Below are 17,671 nucleotides of genomic sequence, written 5' to 3' on the forward strand. Positions count from 1 at the left end.
ACATGGATTTTATAAAGTAATTCTTAATGTGGGTTTTTAACTTTTTGAAAAGCACTAGCAAACTGTCTCTGGCTGATTTATTTATACACTGCCCTGATGCTGTCCTTGCACAGGGATGTATCTGCAGAGACTTGGACAGAGTCCTTCCCCAGACAAATCTCTTCCAGATTTACTGGCACTGAATACTCCATCATGGTTATGTGCCAGACAAGATTATATTCCCTTATGCTGTTATTGTCCTTTCCCTGAGCTGTCCTGGGTGCACCAGAGCTTACTAAGGAGGCAGACACTGTAACTTATTCAGAAGAATTTTTTTAGTGATGAATTGCCAGAAAGGCTCCTGTATGACAAAGGGTGAAAGCAGTGAAGTTCCTAGTGGGCAGTTTAGTCTTCCATGTCTTCCTGGGGATGCAGGAATCAGTACCAGGTAAATTCTGCTACAGAACTGGCAAGGGTTATCTTGCAAAAAAGTTATTTTTATGCTGAAGTAATGTGTAAAGGTCAAACTGCCTATGGCACGGACCATGCAGAATAGTGTTTAACCCCTGTACAGATGAGTTGCACTTCAGACTTAAGAGGACTTTATGAATAATGCAAAGGGACTTCAGATGGCATGAAACATGCATTTTACTTTCTGCAGGGGGTGAAAGCTCACGGTTTAACAGCCACAGAATGTGAGAATAGCTGCAGATCAGCAATGTCTATCACAAGAAAAATAAGTGTTCCTGTTTGCTCAGTGGTTGTTTTCAGACGAGCAGGAAAGTAAATGAGTCAAGACTTCCCTGTTTCACTTGTGCCCTTAAAAAAGCCACACTATGCATCCCAAGTGCAAAATGCATCTTTCTCAGAGCTCTTTATCGGCATAACAAGTTGATTTTGGCTCCTTGTCCTTATAAAAATACTGAAGTGTAACAAAACTAATTTCAAAACTCCTAACCACCTCCACACACTTTTTTTTTTTTCTGCTGTTGCAAATGAAATGGCTTGTGGGAGAAAAATGCCATGGAAAGACTAAAATGGATCCTGCAGTCAGAAAGCCGTCTGTAGTGAGAAAATCCAAAAATATCCGAGGCAGGCACCAAGTACTGAGATGAGCTGAGCTCTGTGAATGTGGCATTGCTTTTTGAAGGCCATGAGCCTCTCATTTCCTCATGCTTCTCATTGCCTGCTTTTCTGTCATGGTAGAGAGGCTGATGTTTATAGGGTGCCTGCTAACCCACTGTTGTTTACAGGGAGAGAATTGAGAGAGAATGCAAAGGACTTGGGTAGGGTTTGAATGCATGCATTATATAAAGACCAAAAAATCTAAGAGCTTTTTTTGTGGATGAATTACCCAACTTTTTTTTTGTTGCCAAAATGAGGCTGGCATTGTAGTGAAGACTAAAAATACTTGAGATCTCATTTGGAGCTAAATGCAGGAAAACTATGTCCTTAGCCTGTGAGCCTTTTTGCTTCCTGATTCAGAATAGAAAAGGAGGCAAGGATCTTTTCTGAACTTCAACACATAATATGGCTAAGTGTTGGTAGAAATTCCAGGTCTCTCATTGGTTTTTGTCTCCTGCTTTTTACATGTGTATGCTGCAGATTTCATACCCACACCTGTCATGGGGAGCCACTTCACAGTGCAGCATTAAGCCAGAAAGTCCATCAGTGGCCACAAATTTCTACTGCTGGGAGAAAGCTACAGGTGCCAATTAGATTTCCTTTAGCAGGCATATTTCTTCTGCCAAATTCATTGAGTTTTGATTAGAAGCAGGACCCCTTGTGCCTAGTGTAGTTCAGCATACAATTCAAGCTTGTTTGCTTGCTCTTTTCCAGCAAAAGGGCACACACAGCTCTTAGCTTTACAAAGGGAAAGGAGAGGAGCTGGGCAGATAAAGGCATTGCTTCTAACTTAGAGTGATAATACATTAAATTATTAAGTAGTTGAGCTATGCACAAGAAAAATCTGACACAGATTTTGTAAAGACAGATCATGACAAATCAATCTAATTTCTCTCTTTGTCAAGGTAATTTTGCCTATCAGGTAAGTGGGAACAAGTGGCTATGATTAGAGATTGTTATAAAATGCAGTCAAAGAGAAATTTTCAGTGACTCATTCTCAGTCACATTTTTGGAGGGAAGAAGGATGTCTTGGGAAGTGTCTGGCACATTATCCCACATAAGTTGTAAGAACTTGGCTGAAGGACTAAAGAGCACATGAATAAAATTTTTGAATGACACCACTCTGAGAAGGGTTGTAAGACTCCGGGGCTAAAACAACCTTTCAGAATTATCTCTGTGCCCTTGAGAAATGTTCTGAAATAAAAAGAAAGTGAAATAGAATAAAAATCAAGGTACTGTAGTTAAAAAGGAGAAACCAAATCCTCAAGTATAATTAAAGAAGCTGACTAAATAGTAAAGAAATGCTTTCTAATGTCCAGTCGAAACCTCCCCTAGTGCAGCTTTGAACCATTCCCAGGCATCCTTTCACTGGACACCAGGGAGAAGAGATCAGAGAATCACAGCATGGTTTGGGCTGGAAGGGACCTTCAGGATGATCTAGTTCCAATCCTGCTCTCATGGGCAGGGACACCTTCCAGTAGACCAGGTTGCTCAGAGCTCCATCCCACCTCGCCTTGAACACTTCCAGGAATGGGGCATCCACAGCTTCTCTGGGCAACCTGAGAACTTCCCCTCCTCAGGAAGCTGGACAGGGCAGTGAAGTCACCCCTCATCCTCCTTGTCCCTGAACTAGACAAGCCCAAAGTCCTTAGACACTGCTCATGAGACACTCCTTCCACCTGTCCTTCCAGCCCTTTCTCCAGCTTTGTTGGTCTCTTCTGGATGCTTTCGAGTACCTTAACATTCTTCTTAAATTGTGGAACCCAGAACCACACTCCGTATTCACAGTTAGACTGCACCAAGGTTCAATACAGCAGGATAACCCCCTCTTCTGAGCAGCTGGTTATTTATCTGACGCACCCCAGGATGGGGTTTGCCTCCTCAGCTGCCACTGCTCGGGAAGGGTACAAATCTAATTTTACATGTATGTCTCAGGTTTTCATTTAAGCTCATCAGGAATGTGTAACCATCCTCAGAGTCTTCAGCAGAAAATAATCTAGAATCCACAAAAAGTATCATTGATAATTCAGATGAGCGTCATTCCTCTCAGTGAACTAGGACTGAACCAGTTCTTTGCTGGTTGGGATGCTCTTGCTGCTAGTTGCCATCTGCCTTGAGTCCCAGATTTCATGCTTCAGAACTTCTGTCAGTACCTGAGTTAGCTGAAATTGTCCAGCTAGACTTCAGTGCGTGTCCATTTTTTTGCATATCCAGACAAGCATTTGCTTCTAAACCCATCTGTACCAACAGCTGTTGTGTTTTACCTCAGAAACAATCCTGCTTTAATGAGCAGTAAAACAATTTATTTGTATAGAAATTCCTCAAGTGTAGTTTGGAATATGTTCTGGTGTCTTTCAGGGTTAAAGGCATGCATTGTGAGTATGTCTATCATTAAAAAGAAATTAAATGAATGGTTTGATGTAGATATTAGTGGTGCATTTTCCAAGAAGCACTGCACAGAAATGTTAGATGAATGTCTGTCTTTATCTACAAAACTTTTTTTGTTTTGTTTCAGCACCACTGTGTGTGGGCTTTTATCACATGCAAGGGGAAGTTCTCACTTGCCCAGCAGAGGAGCAGCAGCAGAGCTACCCATCCACAGACACCCCCAGAAGAGGCACTTAGTGTTTCATAGCTCTAGTAATGCCCTTTATAGGTGCTGTTCTTCACCTGATAAAGGTTAGGAATATAATGAAGTACTTGGAAAGAAGTATCTGTGCCAGTGAAATGGATTGAACTGTGTGGTTTGTTCTGGATTTTTTTGTAGGAAAAAATTCTTCCCCTGTTCAGTCTAACTCGTAAATGTTACTGGTATTTTGCAGATACAGGGTTGCATCCCTAACAAAACATCCACCAAAACGAGCTGTTGGCAGAGCCAAGTGACTTCAAGACACTTCCTAAGCCACAAGGATGGACTGTGACTGTAAGCCACGAGAACCTGACTCACTCTTCCAGAGGTGTTTCCTGGCTCTTACAACCACTGTTGATAACAGAGGCCAATCTGAAACTGTGCCAGGCTGTGTTTGTGTATGGTTGCTATACTAAGAAGTTGTGTGTTTTGATTTGCACATGTCAGCTACTGCTGTTCAGTCATTTTCATGCAAGTTGTCTCTACCCTGTGCAATTCCAGTGAGAGAACACAGTTGTCAAGCAGAGCAGAATTTGGCACACCATGTTGACCAAGCTTTATTTTAAGCTTTACCCATGTGCCATCTCAGTGTGGTGTCTTCATGTCATGAACATGGTTGTCGTTAGCCAAATGTGACTGTTCAGTGCACAAACCAATGTGAATATAGTACCTCAATAAAATCTGGCATTTGTGTTGTATTTTTCTTAATTTATCATTTCCCCTCACCTTTGTTTCCTCTGAAGATTCTTGTGAATCTTGAAATTATTTTGATGGGAGAATTTTCTAACAAATGGTGAAGTCAATAAAGAATAAATTTTTGTAGGGAAGTTAAGATTTTAACAGCTGTTTTCACTGGCATTGGTATACACTGAAATGAATTGAAATAAACATCCACGATTGTTTTGCAGATTCTTCATCAAAACATGTTGGAATATTTCTTGGGAAGCAAACTAAAATTTTCCAGTAGCATTTCAGTTTGGAGTACTAATTTGTGAAGTGTTGAACTTCCTTCAGGTAATCAAAGAGCTCTATGTGCACATTTTATTTCCCTAGAAGTCTTAGGAACAACCAACACAATCTTAACTGTCATATTTGAGTTGTCAGTTCTTTCAAGCTTTCAGTCTTGAAGTCATGAACATTAATGATAATGATTTCTTTTCATCTTGTGAGGGTTCTTTAAGGTGAGTGATCAAAAGAATTTCAAAACTGTTTAACCATGCTGTTGATATTAAGACAGCAGACAGATTATAACTTGCATTTGCAGATGAGGCCTAAAATATTTACCTACCATGTCAATTCTGTCTGCAGTTATACTTCAACTTGTTAAGACAAAATCCTTGTCTACTGTTTGGGAGTGACATCTTTTTGTGTGATAGTGCTTGAAATTTAAACTCTGTAGCTGTCTGGTACTGTGCATCAAAACCCCAGAGTGCTTCTGATCTCATCTGCTCTTGTGTGAAATAATACACCAGTGCCTCCCACTGAAGCAGAGAATGTGGTGTATGTTCTTCCAATAGCTGTCTGTATATAATATCTCATTAAACTGCTATTTGCCACTATGGACTGGGAGAAAATTGAAACCACGTCAGATGCATAAAGAAAATGTTTTTATAACAACAGGACATAAACCTGATCTTCTGGCCTCATAACTTTCTTGATTGGGACTGTCAAAGAGCAGAAGGGAAAGGATTTATGAGTTTTGCCTTGGAAGATGCCAGTCATGAGATAAATGTTCTGGAAGCATATGCTTCATTTTGAACCACCAATAAAAGATTTATGGAAGATGAAAAAGAAAGATTTAAGTTATTTTAACTTCATACGAATTTGAGTCAGCACTTCTTTAATTTTTAAATTCTAAAGATACTTAAAAGTAACAAGATGTACTCAATATTTTGAGTGTTGCAAGATCAAAATATCTTTGATTTCTGTCTCTTGGGCAATTTCAAAATCTTTGATTCCTCAAATAGCAAGGTTATTTTCCCCTCAAATACTAGACTATTTATTAATTTTGAGTCTCTTAAGACACCAAAGTAACAGAATTTAAAGTAAAAAGCAGAATGCAAAAAGAACGGTTCCAGTTCTTTGGTTATGTCCAATGTGTGTTTTTGTTTTCTGTCACTGTGCTTAGGAAAACCCATTCCTTTGCCCTTTTAGCTAGTTGCTTTGTAATTGAGGGTTTCTAAATGTCACCAAAAAGTACCTCCCACACAGGTTTGATTAGGGAATCAGCACACTGCCCAAAACAGCTTTCAAATGTAATGTGCAGTCACAACAAGCGTGACTCCCTGTGCTTAATAGGCATAATAAGCCTTAATGTACTTATTAGACATAGCCCTAATTTTTGCCCTGGGAACATTTTAAGCTTAAATTGCTTAAATTACCACATGAAGCAAATTCAGGGCTGTTGTGCCATTAGCCATACAGAAGCTACTAAATCTCACAGGAGTTGCTGTGAGCATTTTTTATTGTTTTTTAAAGTTGAGTTTTTCTAATCATAGGGCCAAAATAAAAGTTGTGTGAAATAGGCCTCTCAGACTGTGGGATGTAGAAAGTGTGTTTGTGTCTGTGCACACACAGATACCAGCAGAGGAGCACGAGCAGCAGCCCTGGATAGATTTCAGCGGGACCAGGCTGGCTGATCCCCACTGGCAGTTCTGCGCCTGGCTGCTTCTTCCTTTGGAGTCACACTGGCAGAAGTAGCAGCAAAGTGATCTGCTCTTGTCATCCCTGCCATTCTCTACATACTGCAGTATTAGTAACTGCCTGTTCACTTGTGTTACTTTATCTGACTTTGGGTCTAAATAGAAAATACCTAATCAATGCTGCCACACAATCAGTCAAGTACGTAATGATTTTCATAATTAATCACTTTTAAGTATAATTTCTGAAGGCTTTATACTTCACAATTTTTAAATTATGGAAGAAAGACCAAAGAAAACTCACAGTTTTACTGAATGAAAATAATGCTTGTTTTAAGTATTTTCCTAACATGACAAATGTTACAGATCCTCACAACCGTTACATCCTTCAAGTTTTGGAAAAATTGAGGCAGGAAAAGCATAAAGTTTCAGCTACTTCCTAGGAATAAAAATGAGAAGCTTTAAAGTTCTGTTCTGTTAGCCTGAAGCTCACAGGAGTCCCGTCTTTTAAGTTGAAGTGAGGAATTAAAAAAATTGTCCAATAGATTTTGAAGTGATCTTGTTCTTTTCAGAGTAATTTGTTTGGAACTTTAGGAATTTAAGAAAAAAAATACATGTTTTAACAGATCCTGAATAATGGGCTAGAGATCCACTATTACTGTATTAAAAGTAGAGGGTGAGAGGATTCTACATTTGACTGACTTTTGGAGAATCAGCTCTGAGCCATGTGAAGGATGGTTAAAAAAAAGACATCTCTGCTGCAGAGAGAAATTGAAAAAGTTGAAAACCTCATCTGAACAACCACCATCAGGTTTTCTCCAAGTTCCCAACACCATTATTTCTAGGTCTTTGGAACAGGTGCTGGTTTCTAGTGCTCAGCAGGATTATTGCACTTAGCATCCCTTTCCTGTCATTCTGTAGTTCCTGAGTGTGGTACACACATAGAGATAAGTGATTCAGATATGTGTGTAGAGTGTGTATAAGATACCTTTGTATGGGAAGAACCTACCCAGGCATCTCTGAAATCCCTAAGTCTGTGACCAATATACTGAAACTTAGATTTCATATGCATTATAAACCAGCTACTTGAAAGCATCTTTTACTCCCATCCATTACTCTATGCTTTTTCCAACCCACATCCTTTAGAAAAACTGTTGAAGAGCCTTGCTTTATACACTGAGAGTACATTTTGATGGCAGCAGCAAAACAGAGTGGTGAAATTGATTAATGGAAACAGTGTAAGTTCAAAGAGATGCATACAAACACCTTTTTTTGCATCTGATGTTTCAGGATACTAAAGCTGAAAAGCATCTTGCGAAACCACAGCTTCCCTTTCCCCCAGTTCAAAATGAATTTGGTGGCAAGAGGCTATTAAGGACCATGATTATTTTCTTTCCTCCATCAGCAGTGCTGAACATTTTGCCAGCTGGCTCATGCAGTGTGACCTAGATGTTTTGAGGGAAAATGGGTTGTTTAGGCTTTGGTTGGCTGTGGATGAACTTCTGCAGAGGGGCATGGACTTGATGGAGTAGCATCTTGAGCCTCTTGAGCCCTTGTCCAGGCAAAATCTGGATCTGTTCCAAAAGGATGGGCAGAAGCAAGAGCCAGGACTTGTCCCCAGAATTAGAGGAGAGTAAACAGCAGGCTTATGAACATTTTATGTTGTCAGTTCTCATGTTTATTATGATAATCTGGATTTCACACATAACACCTTGCACTGACCTGGTCCTTTGCCATTATTGCTGCCTCTGTTCTCCTTCTTCTGTCGCACAGCGAGGAGCACATGGAAACCTTTTAGGTGTTGATGCAGGGTCAGGAGAGTACTGAAGTGACTCTGCAATGGCTTTTATAGGACTGAACTCCAAAACAGAAAAGCCATGTCAGACCAAGCCTCAGGTCAGATCCATCCCTGCCCAAAGTTGTGACTTAATCCAGGGCGAGTGAGATGTTCCTCTTGTTCCTGATGAATGGCTACTTGTTTCTGCAAACAAACGTAAGGTTAAGTATGTTTCCCTTAATGAATGTGCTGAGAAACTGAATCAGTATTTTTGAATCAACCACAGAAATTTCAGTAAATTGGATCTGCTTCTTTTATAGTGCTGAATCAAAATGTCAGACCAGCACAACTCAATTATAGGAGAGGAAATAAAACAACATGCTGAATACAGCAAGTTATTTCAAATTGCCAATGCCATAACTACCTGTGGGGAGCGAGAACAAGGCAAAGATTCAGCTGTGGGAAAATTGGCTCAGAGCAACTTATTTGCAAAGTTTCAAAACCCATTTTTCCACCCTGTCTGAGCTTTATAGACTAGCTGCACCCTTCAGTTACTGGTTTTGCTAAAGAGATGTTTTAGCTGCAAAGAAGTGAGGCAAAGTAATGGGAGAATTCAGTATTTGTGCATTTGGGTTTTTAAAAGGTAAAGGAAATTCTTGTCCTTTCAGTCCAAAGTTGGCTTTCATTTTGTCCTTTTTAGAAAAGGTCCCAAAATCCTTTCTCCCGAGGAGAAAATAGTGAAGCTGAGAAATTTTTCTTTGCATTTTTAAGCAAAGATGATTCCTTATTTTAATAATATTGAGAGGCATGATGCAGTGACTTTAATGTTATGTGAGATTGTGTCTGAGTGTTTCCTACAGCATGAAAAGCAGAAATTCCAAGTGAAATATATGGATGTATTCATGATGAAGACAACAAATTCAGAATCTCTCCACAATTAACAGGTAACTCAAGAAATAGATTTTGTATTCATGAAATACATGTGTTTTTAAAAAATAATAACAGTTTGAGCTACAGTTGGGAAAGAAAGTGCTGAAGTTGTTTGTTCTAATTACTGAATGTACAGATCAGCTCTAAGTAATATGTTTCTTCTTTGGTACAAGTTATTAGGTCCTGTAATTTGTTAATATTTAGTATCTTTTATTTTCTCCGTTGCCATGGGAAGGCAGGAGCTGGGAAAGCAAAGGTCATGGGGACTGGTTAAATCTTTTGGATAAAAAAATTGTGAAGTGGTGACTTCACAAGTGGTAACTTGTCCTGCAGGTCCTCACCTCTGCCCTGAGGACAAACGTACTGAGCCTGAGCAGGAGCTGCTGGTACAACACCACTATGGTAAAACTGTGGTTTCCTTCAAGCTTTGATGAATGAAGTTTTGGGTTTGTGGTTTTGGCTCTGCCTCTTCCCCTTGGTGCTGATTAGCATGTTAATGGGTGGCAGTTGGCGTCAAGATCCCTCTAATACGTCAAAACTGGAGAGCTTGTTCCACTTGAGGCAAATAATAGTCCTTGCAGGTTATCAACAGGCAGTGTTTCATATTTATCAGCTTAGCAACAGCAGGTAGTGAGGAGCCTGAAGAGTCCTCAGTAGTAGCATGTAATAAAGTCAAATAAAGTAATTTTCTAAGTTATTCAGAATATCACAATATCTTAAATAATAATTTTTAAAAAGTGGTAAAACACTGCATAGTCTGTCTGTAGTGTTAGACAAGGCATGTGGAATAATACTTTAACTCACCAGCTAACAGTTAATTATGAGCCAGCCAAAAATAAAACCATCACAAAACATGCTGTCCTGTGCAGCTGCTTTTGGGAATAGCATAAGGAAGCATAAGATATCCCAGGACAGAGAAAAATGAAAGTGCAGAATTCTGTTTCAGTGATATAATGGGACTAAATTAAATCTGTAAGTTAGTCTTGGGGAATTCAGATCACTGGGCTGTATCTAAGCAGCACTCAGCATACATTGCTTATCCCACATGGTAACATTCACAGAAAGGGAAATAGACAGAAGCAACAAGCATGAACAGTAAAAAAAGTTTACTCCAAAAGATGGAGTTAGAAAGGACTCTGAGAACAGAAAGCCTGTGGAAGGCATTGTTCTGTCTGGTCATTTACACCACAGACAAGATGTTTGAAATTGTGTGGATATATCCTGTCAAGGACACTGGCCAAGAGATAGCCATGTCCAGCTTCATCACAACCTGCAAAAAATTCTGTAGCTCAGGCTTGTCTGGACAAAATTGTGAGGTGCAATGCCAGAGATAGACCATCTGTTTCCTTGTGCTGTTTGAAAAGCACACGAAGAAAGAGGAAAGGAAGGACCAGGTAAGACAAAGCCATTCTCCACCCAGGTCTTATTGATCCAGAGGGGATGCAGGTGTGCTGCTGTAGCAAAGAATTCAGTGAGGTTGTTTCCATGTTTCCTTCTACAGCTGCCAGATCTCGGGCTGCCCTGCTCAGCAGTCAGCCTGTGACTTGCTGGAGTGGCAGGTCACCCAGGAGCATGGCACTGTCAGGTGCTCACATCCAGGCCTTCTCACACTCCTGTACTTTTTCTAGTGTCTAACACGGCAGCACAGATGTGAGAGAAAGGTTTTTGGGAAAGCTATATTTCAGCCTTCCAGATTTAAAATTCTTCCTGCCTCAGGAGAAAATGGTGTTTGTGTAGGTTTCAAGTCTCACAGAATAAAAATTTTCAAGAAAAAGTATTTGAAGTTTTGGATTCTGGGTCATACCACCCCTAACATTTACACTTTTCCAATTTGTTCTTCTCTTTCAGGTACACTGTGTTCAGTTCAGTGTCTAAAACTCTGGGGTTTGGCTGGAAAACATTAGACTAATCTCTAGTAACTTTCAGAATCTAAGATCATCTAGATATTTATAAAGTATGTCTTGAAACAGGTTTGGAATAGGAATATTTTTACAAATGTTTGTGTAACACATAGGCTTTCCAGACTAATGACTAGGAAGAGTAGGATCCCCCAGTATTGAAGGCATATAACAGCCTTTAGGAGGCAGGAATGCTGCACATGCTTAAGAAAGAAATGGAAGGAAGTACCCAGAAGCCAGCATTTCTCTGGAAGTTAAGGAGCAGACTTCAAATGTCATTAAGCATAAATTAAGCCTGACAATTAGATCTGTGGTTACCCATTATTTTGTGTTAAAGAGAAGTGTAAGTTAAAAAAAGAATAGTATTTCTTAAAGCAAAAATATCATCACAATCTTTGTTGCTTATTTTAGCATAAGGAAATACAGTAGTTTCATGGTGCACTTACATTATTAGAGACAATTTAAATGTAATTTTATTTCTCTATATAACATAATTAACATGTCTAATACACCAAGACTGTTGTTGGATCTTGTACTAATTCAGGTGAATGTAGATTTTGTGACACTGCTATCACAGGAGCTGTTTTGGGGGGAGACAGTTGCTCTTCAACTGCCAATGCCCCATAGCTGCAGGTTCCACTTTTCCTCTGTTGACTCCCTTTCTGCTGCATCCCTGCAGATGATGTCTGTAAAGCTGGATCTCCCAGCAATGATCAATAAGCAGATCACCAGTGCCAGAGATTAGGCAGGGTGGTGTGGCAAGAGAGAGCTGCTCTTCCCCACACAGCAGCACCAATCTCCAGGCAGTCAAAGATTTGCTGTCAAGTGTGACAAGCAGAGAACTAAACCCTCAATAGATTTGTTCAGACATTTTTATTTTCTGTGTACTGGGGTTGAACAAATTTCTTAAGGACTTCCAGGCAAGAATTGCATGCCCCAGCCAAAGTAATTTTCTCCATTTTCCATAGCAATTTCAGCAGGAAAAAGTAATGAGAAATACTTGGCTACTGTGATTTTCAGCTACATCCATTCAGTCTTCCAGAACTGAATGGTTTAGCTGGATGCTGGAATATCAGAGTAAAATTCTCTTCATCCATCAGTGTTCTGAGACCAGCCACACTGGGCTTCTGCTTCCATTGGGAGCTCCTGTAATATCCATCCAACATTTTTCAAGATTGTGCTTAAAGTCCTAGGAAAGTACACACTTGTGTCACTCCTGGACAATGCTGTGTGAGTCAAGAGTGCTTTCGTCAGGTCAGAGGTGAGAGGAGAATGTGCCTGTTGCTGCCCTTGAATGCACTGCTTAAATTGAGTCTTTGAGAGCCCATGGTGTGAATGGCTCCAACCAATACCAGAATTAGGCCTTGAGTCTTAACTACATATTGTGATCCTTCTAAAACAGAGTTACTTGAAGTACTTTTATAAAAAGGAATGGTATTTTTGTCACCAGTGTTTGATTTGTCTACCACAGTTGAAGACCCAAAGTCCCATGATTTACAAGGAATATAGAATTACAGTAATTTTTCATGATTTCATTGTGTCATATTTTCATTCAAGACTTCCTATTCATCAAGGACATCCTAAGTACCTACTTGAAACTCGAAAGCACCGAAGTGATACAAGTGAACACACAGAAGGAGAGGTCCACTGTGAAATCCATGGTACATAGGTGTTTCACTGCAGTTGACTTGGGTGGCAGTAGCACTGAGATGCCTTGAGACAGCCTTAGCTGCTCACTTGTGTCCTTCCTGTCTCAAGGACTTCTTCAAAAACTCCTCTGTATGGGTGATGGGATGGTGGGAAATCAGGAGAAGGCAAAGTTCCTCCAAGTAGCTTGAAAAATGGAATGCGAACACTTCTTTTGAAAGGTGCTTTGGTTGTTTTTCTGTGCCCAGACTCCCTCATTTCAAACAGGAGTGAGTGGCTGTAGATGTGCTGCGGTGGTAATGTTTAGCAGTCAAGTACTGTCTGTTGCAAATTGCTTTGCTCCTGAACCCAGTTATGGTTGCTAAGTGACAAAAGCCTAATTGTCTCTCATGACTTTGGCTAAGCCAAGCATTTAAAAACCAGAAAGTGAAGTGATAAGGATGATGCAGCTCTCCTGCTGTCCATATAACAAGGCAGGTTTGGTACTAATCTGTTTTCCATAGCAGACAAAAGTGTTTGTTTGCTGTTCTTCACTAACTTCATTATTCCCAATGGTATTATAAAGAATTACATTAATTGCTGTGGTAATCGGAACAAGAAGCGATTACTTTCAGCAAACAGCAATTACTTCATCTTCCCAAATTTGTTTGTGGCCACACCTGCCCTTAATCCCAGATTTATAACAAACATTTTTTCTAGAAATTAAAAAAGAAAGATACTGCATGCTCTTTGGTCAGGAGGGTGTGCAAATCTGCATGTTAGGGATCTTACCCATGGCCAAAGACAAAACCAGATACTTAAAATTCTCATTACTTTTGTAAGCATCTCATGTAAGTAGGGGTGGCATCTCATCTTGTCAGGGGTGGCTTAGGACTGCTTTTAGATGTGATTGGTAAATGGTGTAGACAAGAATGAAAAATACTTGGGAAAAAGAAGTAAAGTAAAAGCTGTGACCAGCTGGGTCTCGCTTAAGATAATCCATAATGTTCTTACTTTCCTATCTAAAGACTTTAAAGAAGGCACCTCTATGAATATAGATTTAGAAGATATTAGAATAAAAAACATTATAGGGCATGTGTTTTCTGTGTTACCATATGATTGTTGCTGGGCAGACTGATGAAATACTGTGGCATTAACAGTACTAAAATGTTATTGAATGCCTCACAAAGGCATTAAATCATATCTAAAGATCAAATTTCATAAGTTAATAATGTGTATAATAGCTTTCCCCTGTGTTTCTTTTGTTTTTCAAGCAATGTCTCTTACCCAGTAGTACTTCATAAACTGTTTTGGATTTTTTAATTCTCTGTGTCTGACCTAGATTGTTTTGTTCATAAACAGCTCTAATGGTGTTTACTATTCAAAGCAGCATTCCTCAATATCACTAATATCCACTAAACCCTTCAGAATGAGAACCCTCCAAACTACTAATTACCAAGGTGTTGTGCTGCTCACATAAGTAAACTGAGAAACACTTAGTCCTTGTTTTTACTTGGAAAGATGGTATTTTCTGCTCTGTGCTCTCCAGTGCAAGGCCAGCCCTGGAAAATACCCAGGGGCACTTTAGCAGGGGATTATGTCTAGCCAGGATGAAGGTGGGGGTGGAGGATCAATAAGAAGCCCTGTTTCCCACCTATCTGCCACATTTAGAAGTGTTCTCCAGAGACTCCAGAGCAGTACAATCCATAGCCGGGGCCTGGAGTCAGCACATCAGCCTAAGGAAAATGAAAGGAAGCTGGCACTAAGTTGGCTCACTAAAATTTTCTGTAGACACATAGTCCCCCAGGTTTGGTTTGCTATGGCAAGAGTACATCCCAAATCCAAAACAACAATAAATTGTTTTTCATCCTTGTAGCAACTCTTTTTTCTCTGGAGAAAGAGCTCTACACTGTTAAATAATGTTGATGTTTTCCAGTGCTCCTTATTTCTAGTGTAATGATTTATGGTCCTGGGCCTGATAGGCAGGATAAGTAGAATCCTTGGGGGTTTTCTGGATGGGAACATTTGCCAAGCCCTGAGCAGCACAACTCATAACAGTGCATTAAGGCCATATTTGCTTTTAATCTCTGCTTCACTCTGTGTGCCAGCAATTTTGAGGAGTAATTGACATTACCTTGAATCCAATGGTGTGCCTACACTTTTTTTATGAGCAGACATGATCTCACTGCGCTTGCTAAGAAAATACCATCTCCAAACAATGGGATAGCAAAGTCCTGAGTCTGGGCTGATATCTGCATTTTCTCAGCTTCAGGACTGTGCTGTATGGCTCACAGCCAGGTTGAAACACAGGCTGGGAGAGCTCAGGAAAGAGCAGAAGAGAAAAGAAAGGTGGACTGATCTTAAGGAAGTTGAAGTGAGGTTTATAAAATTGACTGTAGCCTGCTTCTCCATCAGACCATGTGAATTAAGCACTTTGCTGCTTCTCCAGATACCTGGATGTAATTAAAAATCTTGCTTAGTGTGAATTAATGTGATTGGAGTTAGACTTTTTCTTGCTAGGTGCTTTCTTTAAATATAATCTAATTATGTGTACCAATTATCAAGGAAACTGTATCATAACTCCCTCAGCACAATTCCAGAATATCATCCCGATGTCTTAGTGTTTGGGATAGTACAATGCTGCAAGTTTGAGCACCATGTGATTTTTAAGCTCTGAGAAAAGTATGTGAACTGCCATTGTACACATCTTGTCTTCCAATACCCAGTTTTCAAACAGCAGTTCAGTTTTCCGCTTTATTTATGTGGCTCAGAAGGGTAAAGGACTGAACTAAAACAGTTTTTCCAGGAAAACCATTTCATTAAAACCTGACATTCAGCCACTAAAGAATTCTCCAGTGGCCAAATAAAAACTGGAGAATGTTGAGGGATATTAATGTCATGCTAAGCCATATCTGCCTTTGCCTTCCAAATTAGAAACAATCAGAATTAGCTGAGAAAAAAATTTCTCCAGTCAAATCAAATTTTAAAAGATACAAAATTATTAGAGTGAAGTAAATTCATGGCAAATGTGAAGGGCAGCTGGAAATGTGAATTAAACAGCAATACAGATATGGAGATCATGAAAACAAAATTGTTCAACAAAATTGTAGCAATGTTGTTTTCTTCTTCTTCCCAGACAATTAACAAATTGAATTGTCTCTCTATTTTACCACTGATTAAAAAGCTGAACGACCCATTCTGATGTGCCAGAGGATTACAAGAGAAGGCATCCAAGTGTACGGCCTGGGCACTGCCACTGCCTTATGCACACTCACCACAGACAGCTGCTCTCCTGTTGCCTCCCTCAGTACACCAGGCCGCTGGCTCTTGGTACCTAAATTCTCCATGTTTGTTTGGATTTCTGAGGAACATTGTAGTCTTCATCACCAGGATGAAATAAAGAACTTGAAGCACAAATAATGGGTAAACTACTGTGAGTTTTCAGTGAGACAGAGACTAGGCTTCTTTATTCCTGAATTTACAAAAGCAGCTCTAATTAATGGATCTGCCAGATTATGTACAGACCACGTGCAGTCCTCCTATGGAACTGGCCCAGCACCCTTCAAAGAAAAAGAGCTGTCGCAAGTTATCCTAAAAATGGGACCATCTTTAATGTTGGGCATAAAATTCTTATCCAGAGGCACAAGAAAGCTTATGATAGTGGATGACTACATCCACTGGAACAAATATCTTACTCTGATCCTTTCAGATAATCTAGAATCTTACAGGAAGAAGAAAACAGATTGTTTCAGTAGCCAAACCATATAAATTATAACAAATTATCCTTTGAACAAGCAACTGATCCTCAATGTGTATATGTACATTTTGGGAATATGGGTATTTTAAAAATATTTCCTAAGTGTATATCAAGACTCCACCAAAGTGCTTTCATCTTTATTTTATGCAATTCAAATTTAATTATCTTTTGCTACTCATATTCTCTATTTAAGCAAATAAAAAACAACGTAGACTTTAAAAAATTATAGCATGAAGAACAATAGACATCTTTCTTTTGGCACCATGGGAAAGCTGCAACAACTATTTCTTTAAAGAAAAGCCATAAATGCCATTAATCTTAATGACCAGGAAGCAGATGCAGAGGCCAGCTGACAAATAATTTGCTGTTATAAGATAAAGCATCCATTTATGCAAATGAGAATCAGTGATGCTGGGATAGGTGAGGACACATTAAGAAGCTTAGGAGCCAAAGTTCACTGTTCCAGCTTCTTTAGCATGATTTCTGTGACTCTTATGACTTTTAGTTATTTCATCCTGTCCATGCAGTAACTTCATTATACATTCCTGCCCCCAGCCTCTTCCAGGTCCCCTTGTCTTACCACCTTCTTTTGGCATTAGGCTTGCACCAGCCATGGCACGTAAGCAGCATGTTCTCCCTCCCTCTCATCACAGCCCATGGGCTCCTAGCACCACTTATCTTCTGTGCTCCTATAAGGTGGAATCATACGCCGTTCGCGATTTTTAAAAAAATTAAATATGAGCTAAGCTTGTTTTAAGTTTACATCAGCCATAACTCCCCACCCAATCCATTCCTCCCAACCCAAACCCTGCTGTACAAGCAAAATAGGTACAACACAGCAAATATGTGTTAAAGGCAGTGTCTCAGCATCAGGTGGGGACTGTAACACATGGCTTTCTATTCTGGATTCCTCTGAGAGTCCTGCAAGGCACCTGCAGTTAACAATTGCTGCTAAAGTTAGTCTCTCATTTTCAAAAGGGTTTTTCTCCTTCATTTCTATTTGGTAGCAATGGTGTTAATTGATAGAGACCCCTTGCAGTCTGCAATTCTAGTTAAGGATTGCTATGGATTGTCACAGAGCAGAGCTTTAAGGAGTGGTTAGGGAATGCAAAGTGTGTGTAAAAAGCAGTGTAATGGTCTGCTTGAACAAAGAATATTTAGTTTTCTGCTTTTAGGTAGTTTTCTGCTTTTAGTTTTCTGTTTTTAGGTAGATTCTGCTTTGATTTTGATGAGAGCAAAGCTGTCCTGCTTCACTGAGTTTCTTTTACTAGCTATTATCCATGGCAAATGGACATTTTAATTTATAGCTGC

General features: G+C 39.6%; 1 protein-coding gene across 1 annotated transcript in view; it reads left to right on the forward strand.

Moving 5' to 3' along the window:
- SCP2 (sterol carrier protein 2) overlaps positions 1–17,671 on the forward strand; it is a 155,416-nt gene that overhangs the window by 71,020 nt on the left and 66,725 nt on the right. The gene's annotated exons all lie outside the window — the stretch shown is intronic.

The sequence above is a fragment of the Anomalospiza imberbis genome, chromosome 9, assembly GCF_031753505.1.
Source record: "Anomalospiza imberbis isolate Cuckoo-Finch-1a 21T00152 chromosome 9, ASM3175350v1, whole genome shotgun sequence".
NCBI lineage: Eukaryota > Metazoa > Chordata > Aves > Passeriformes > Viduidae > Anomalospiza > Anomalospiza imberbis.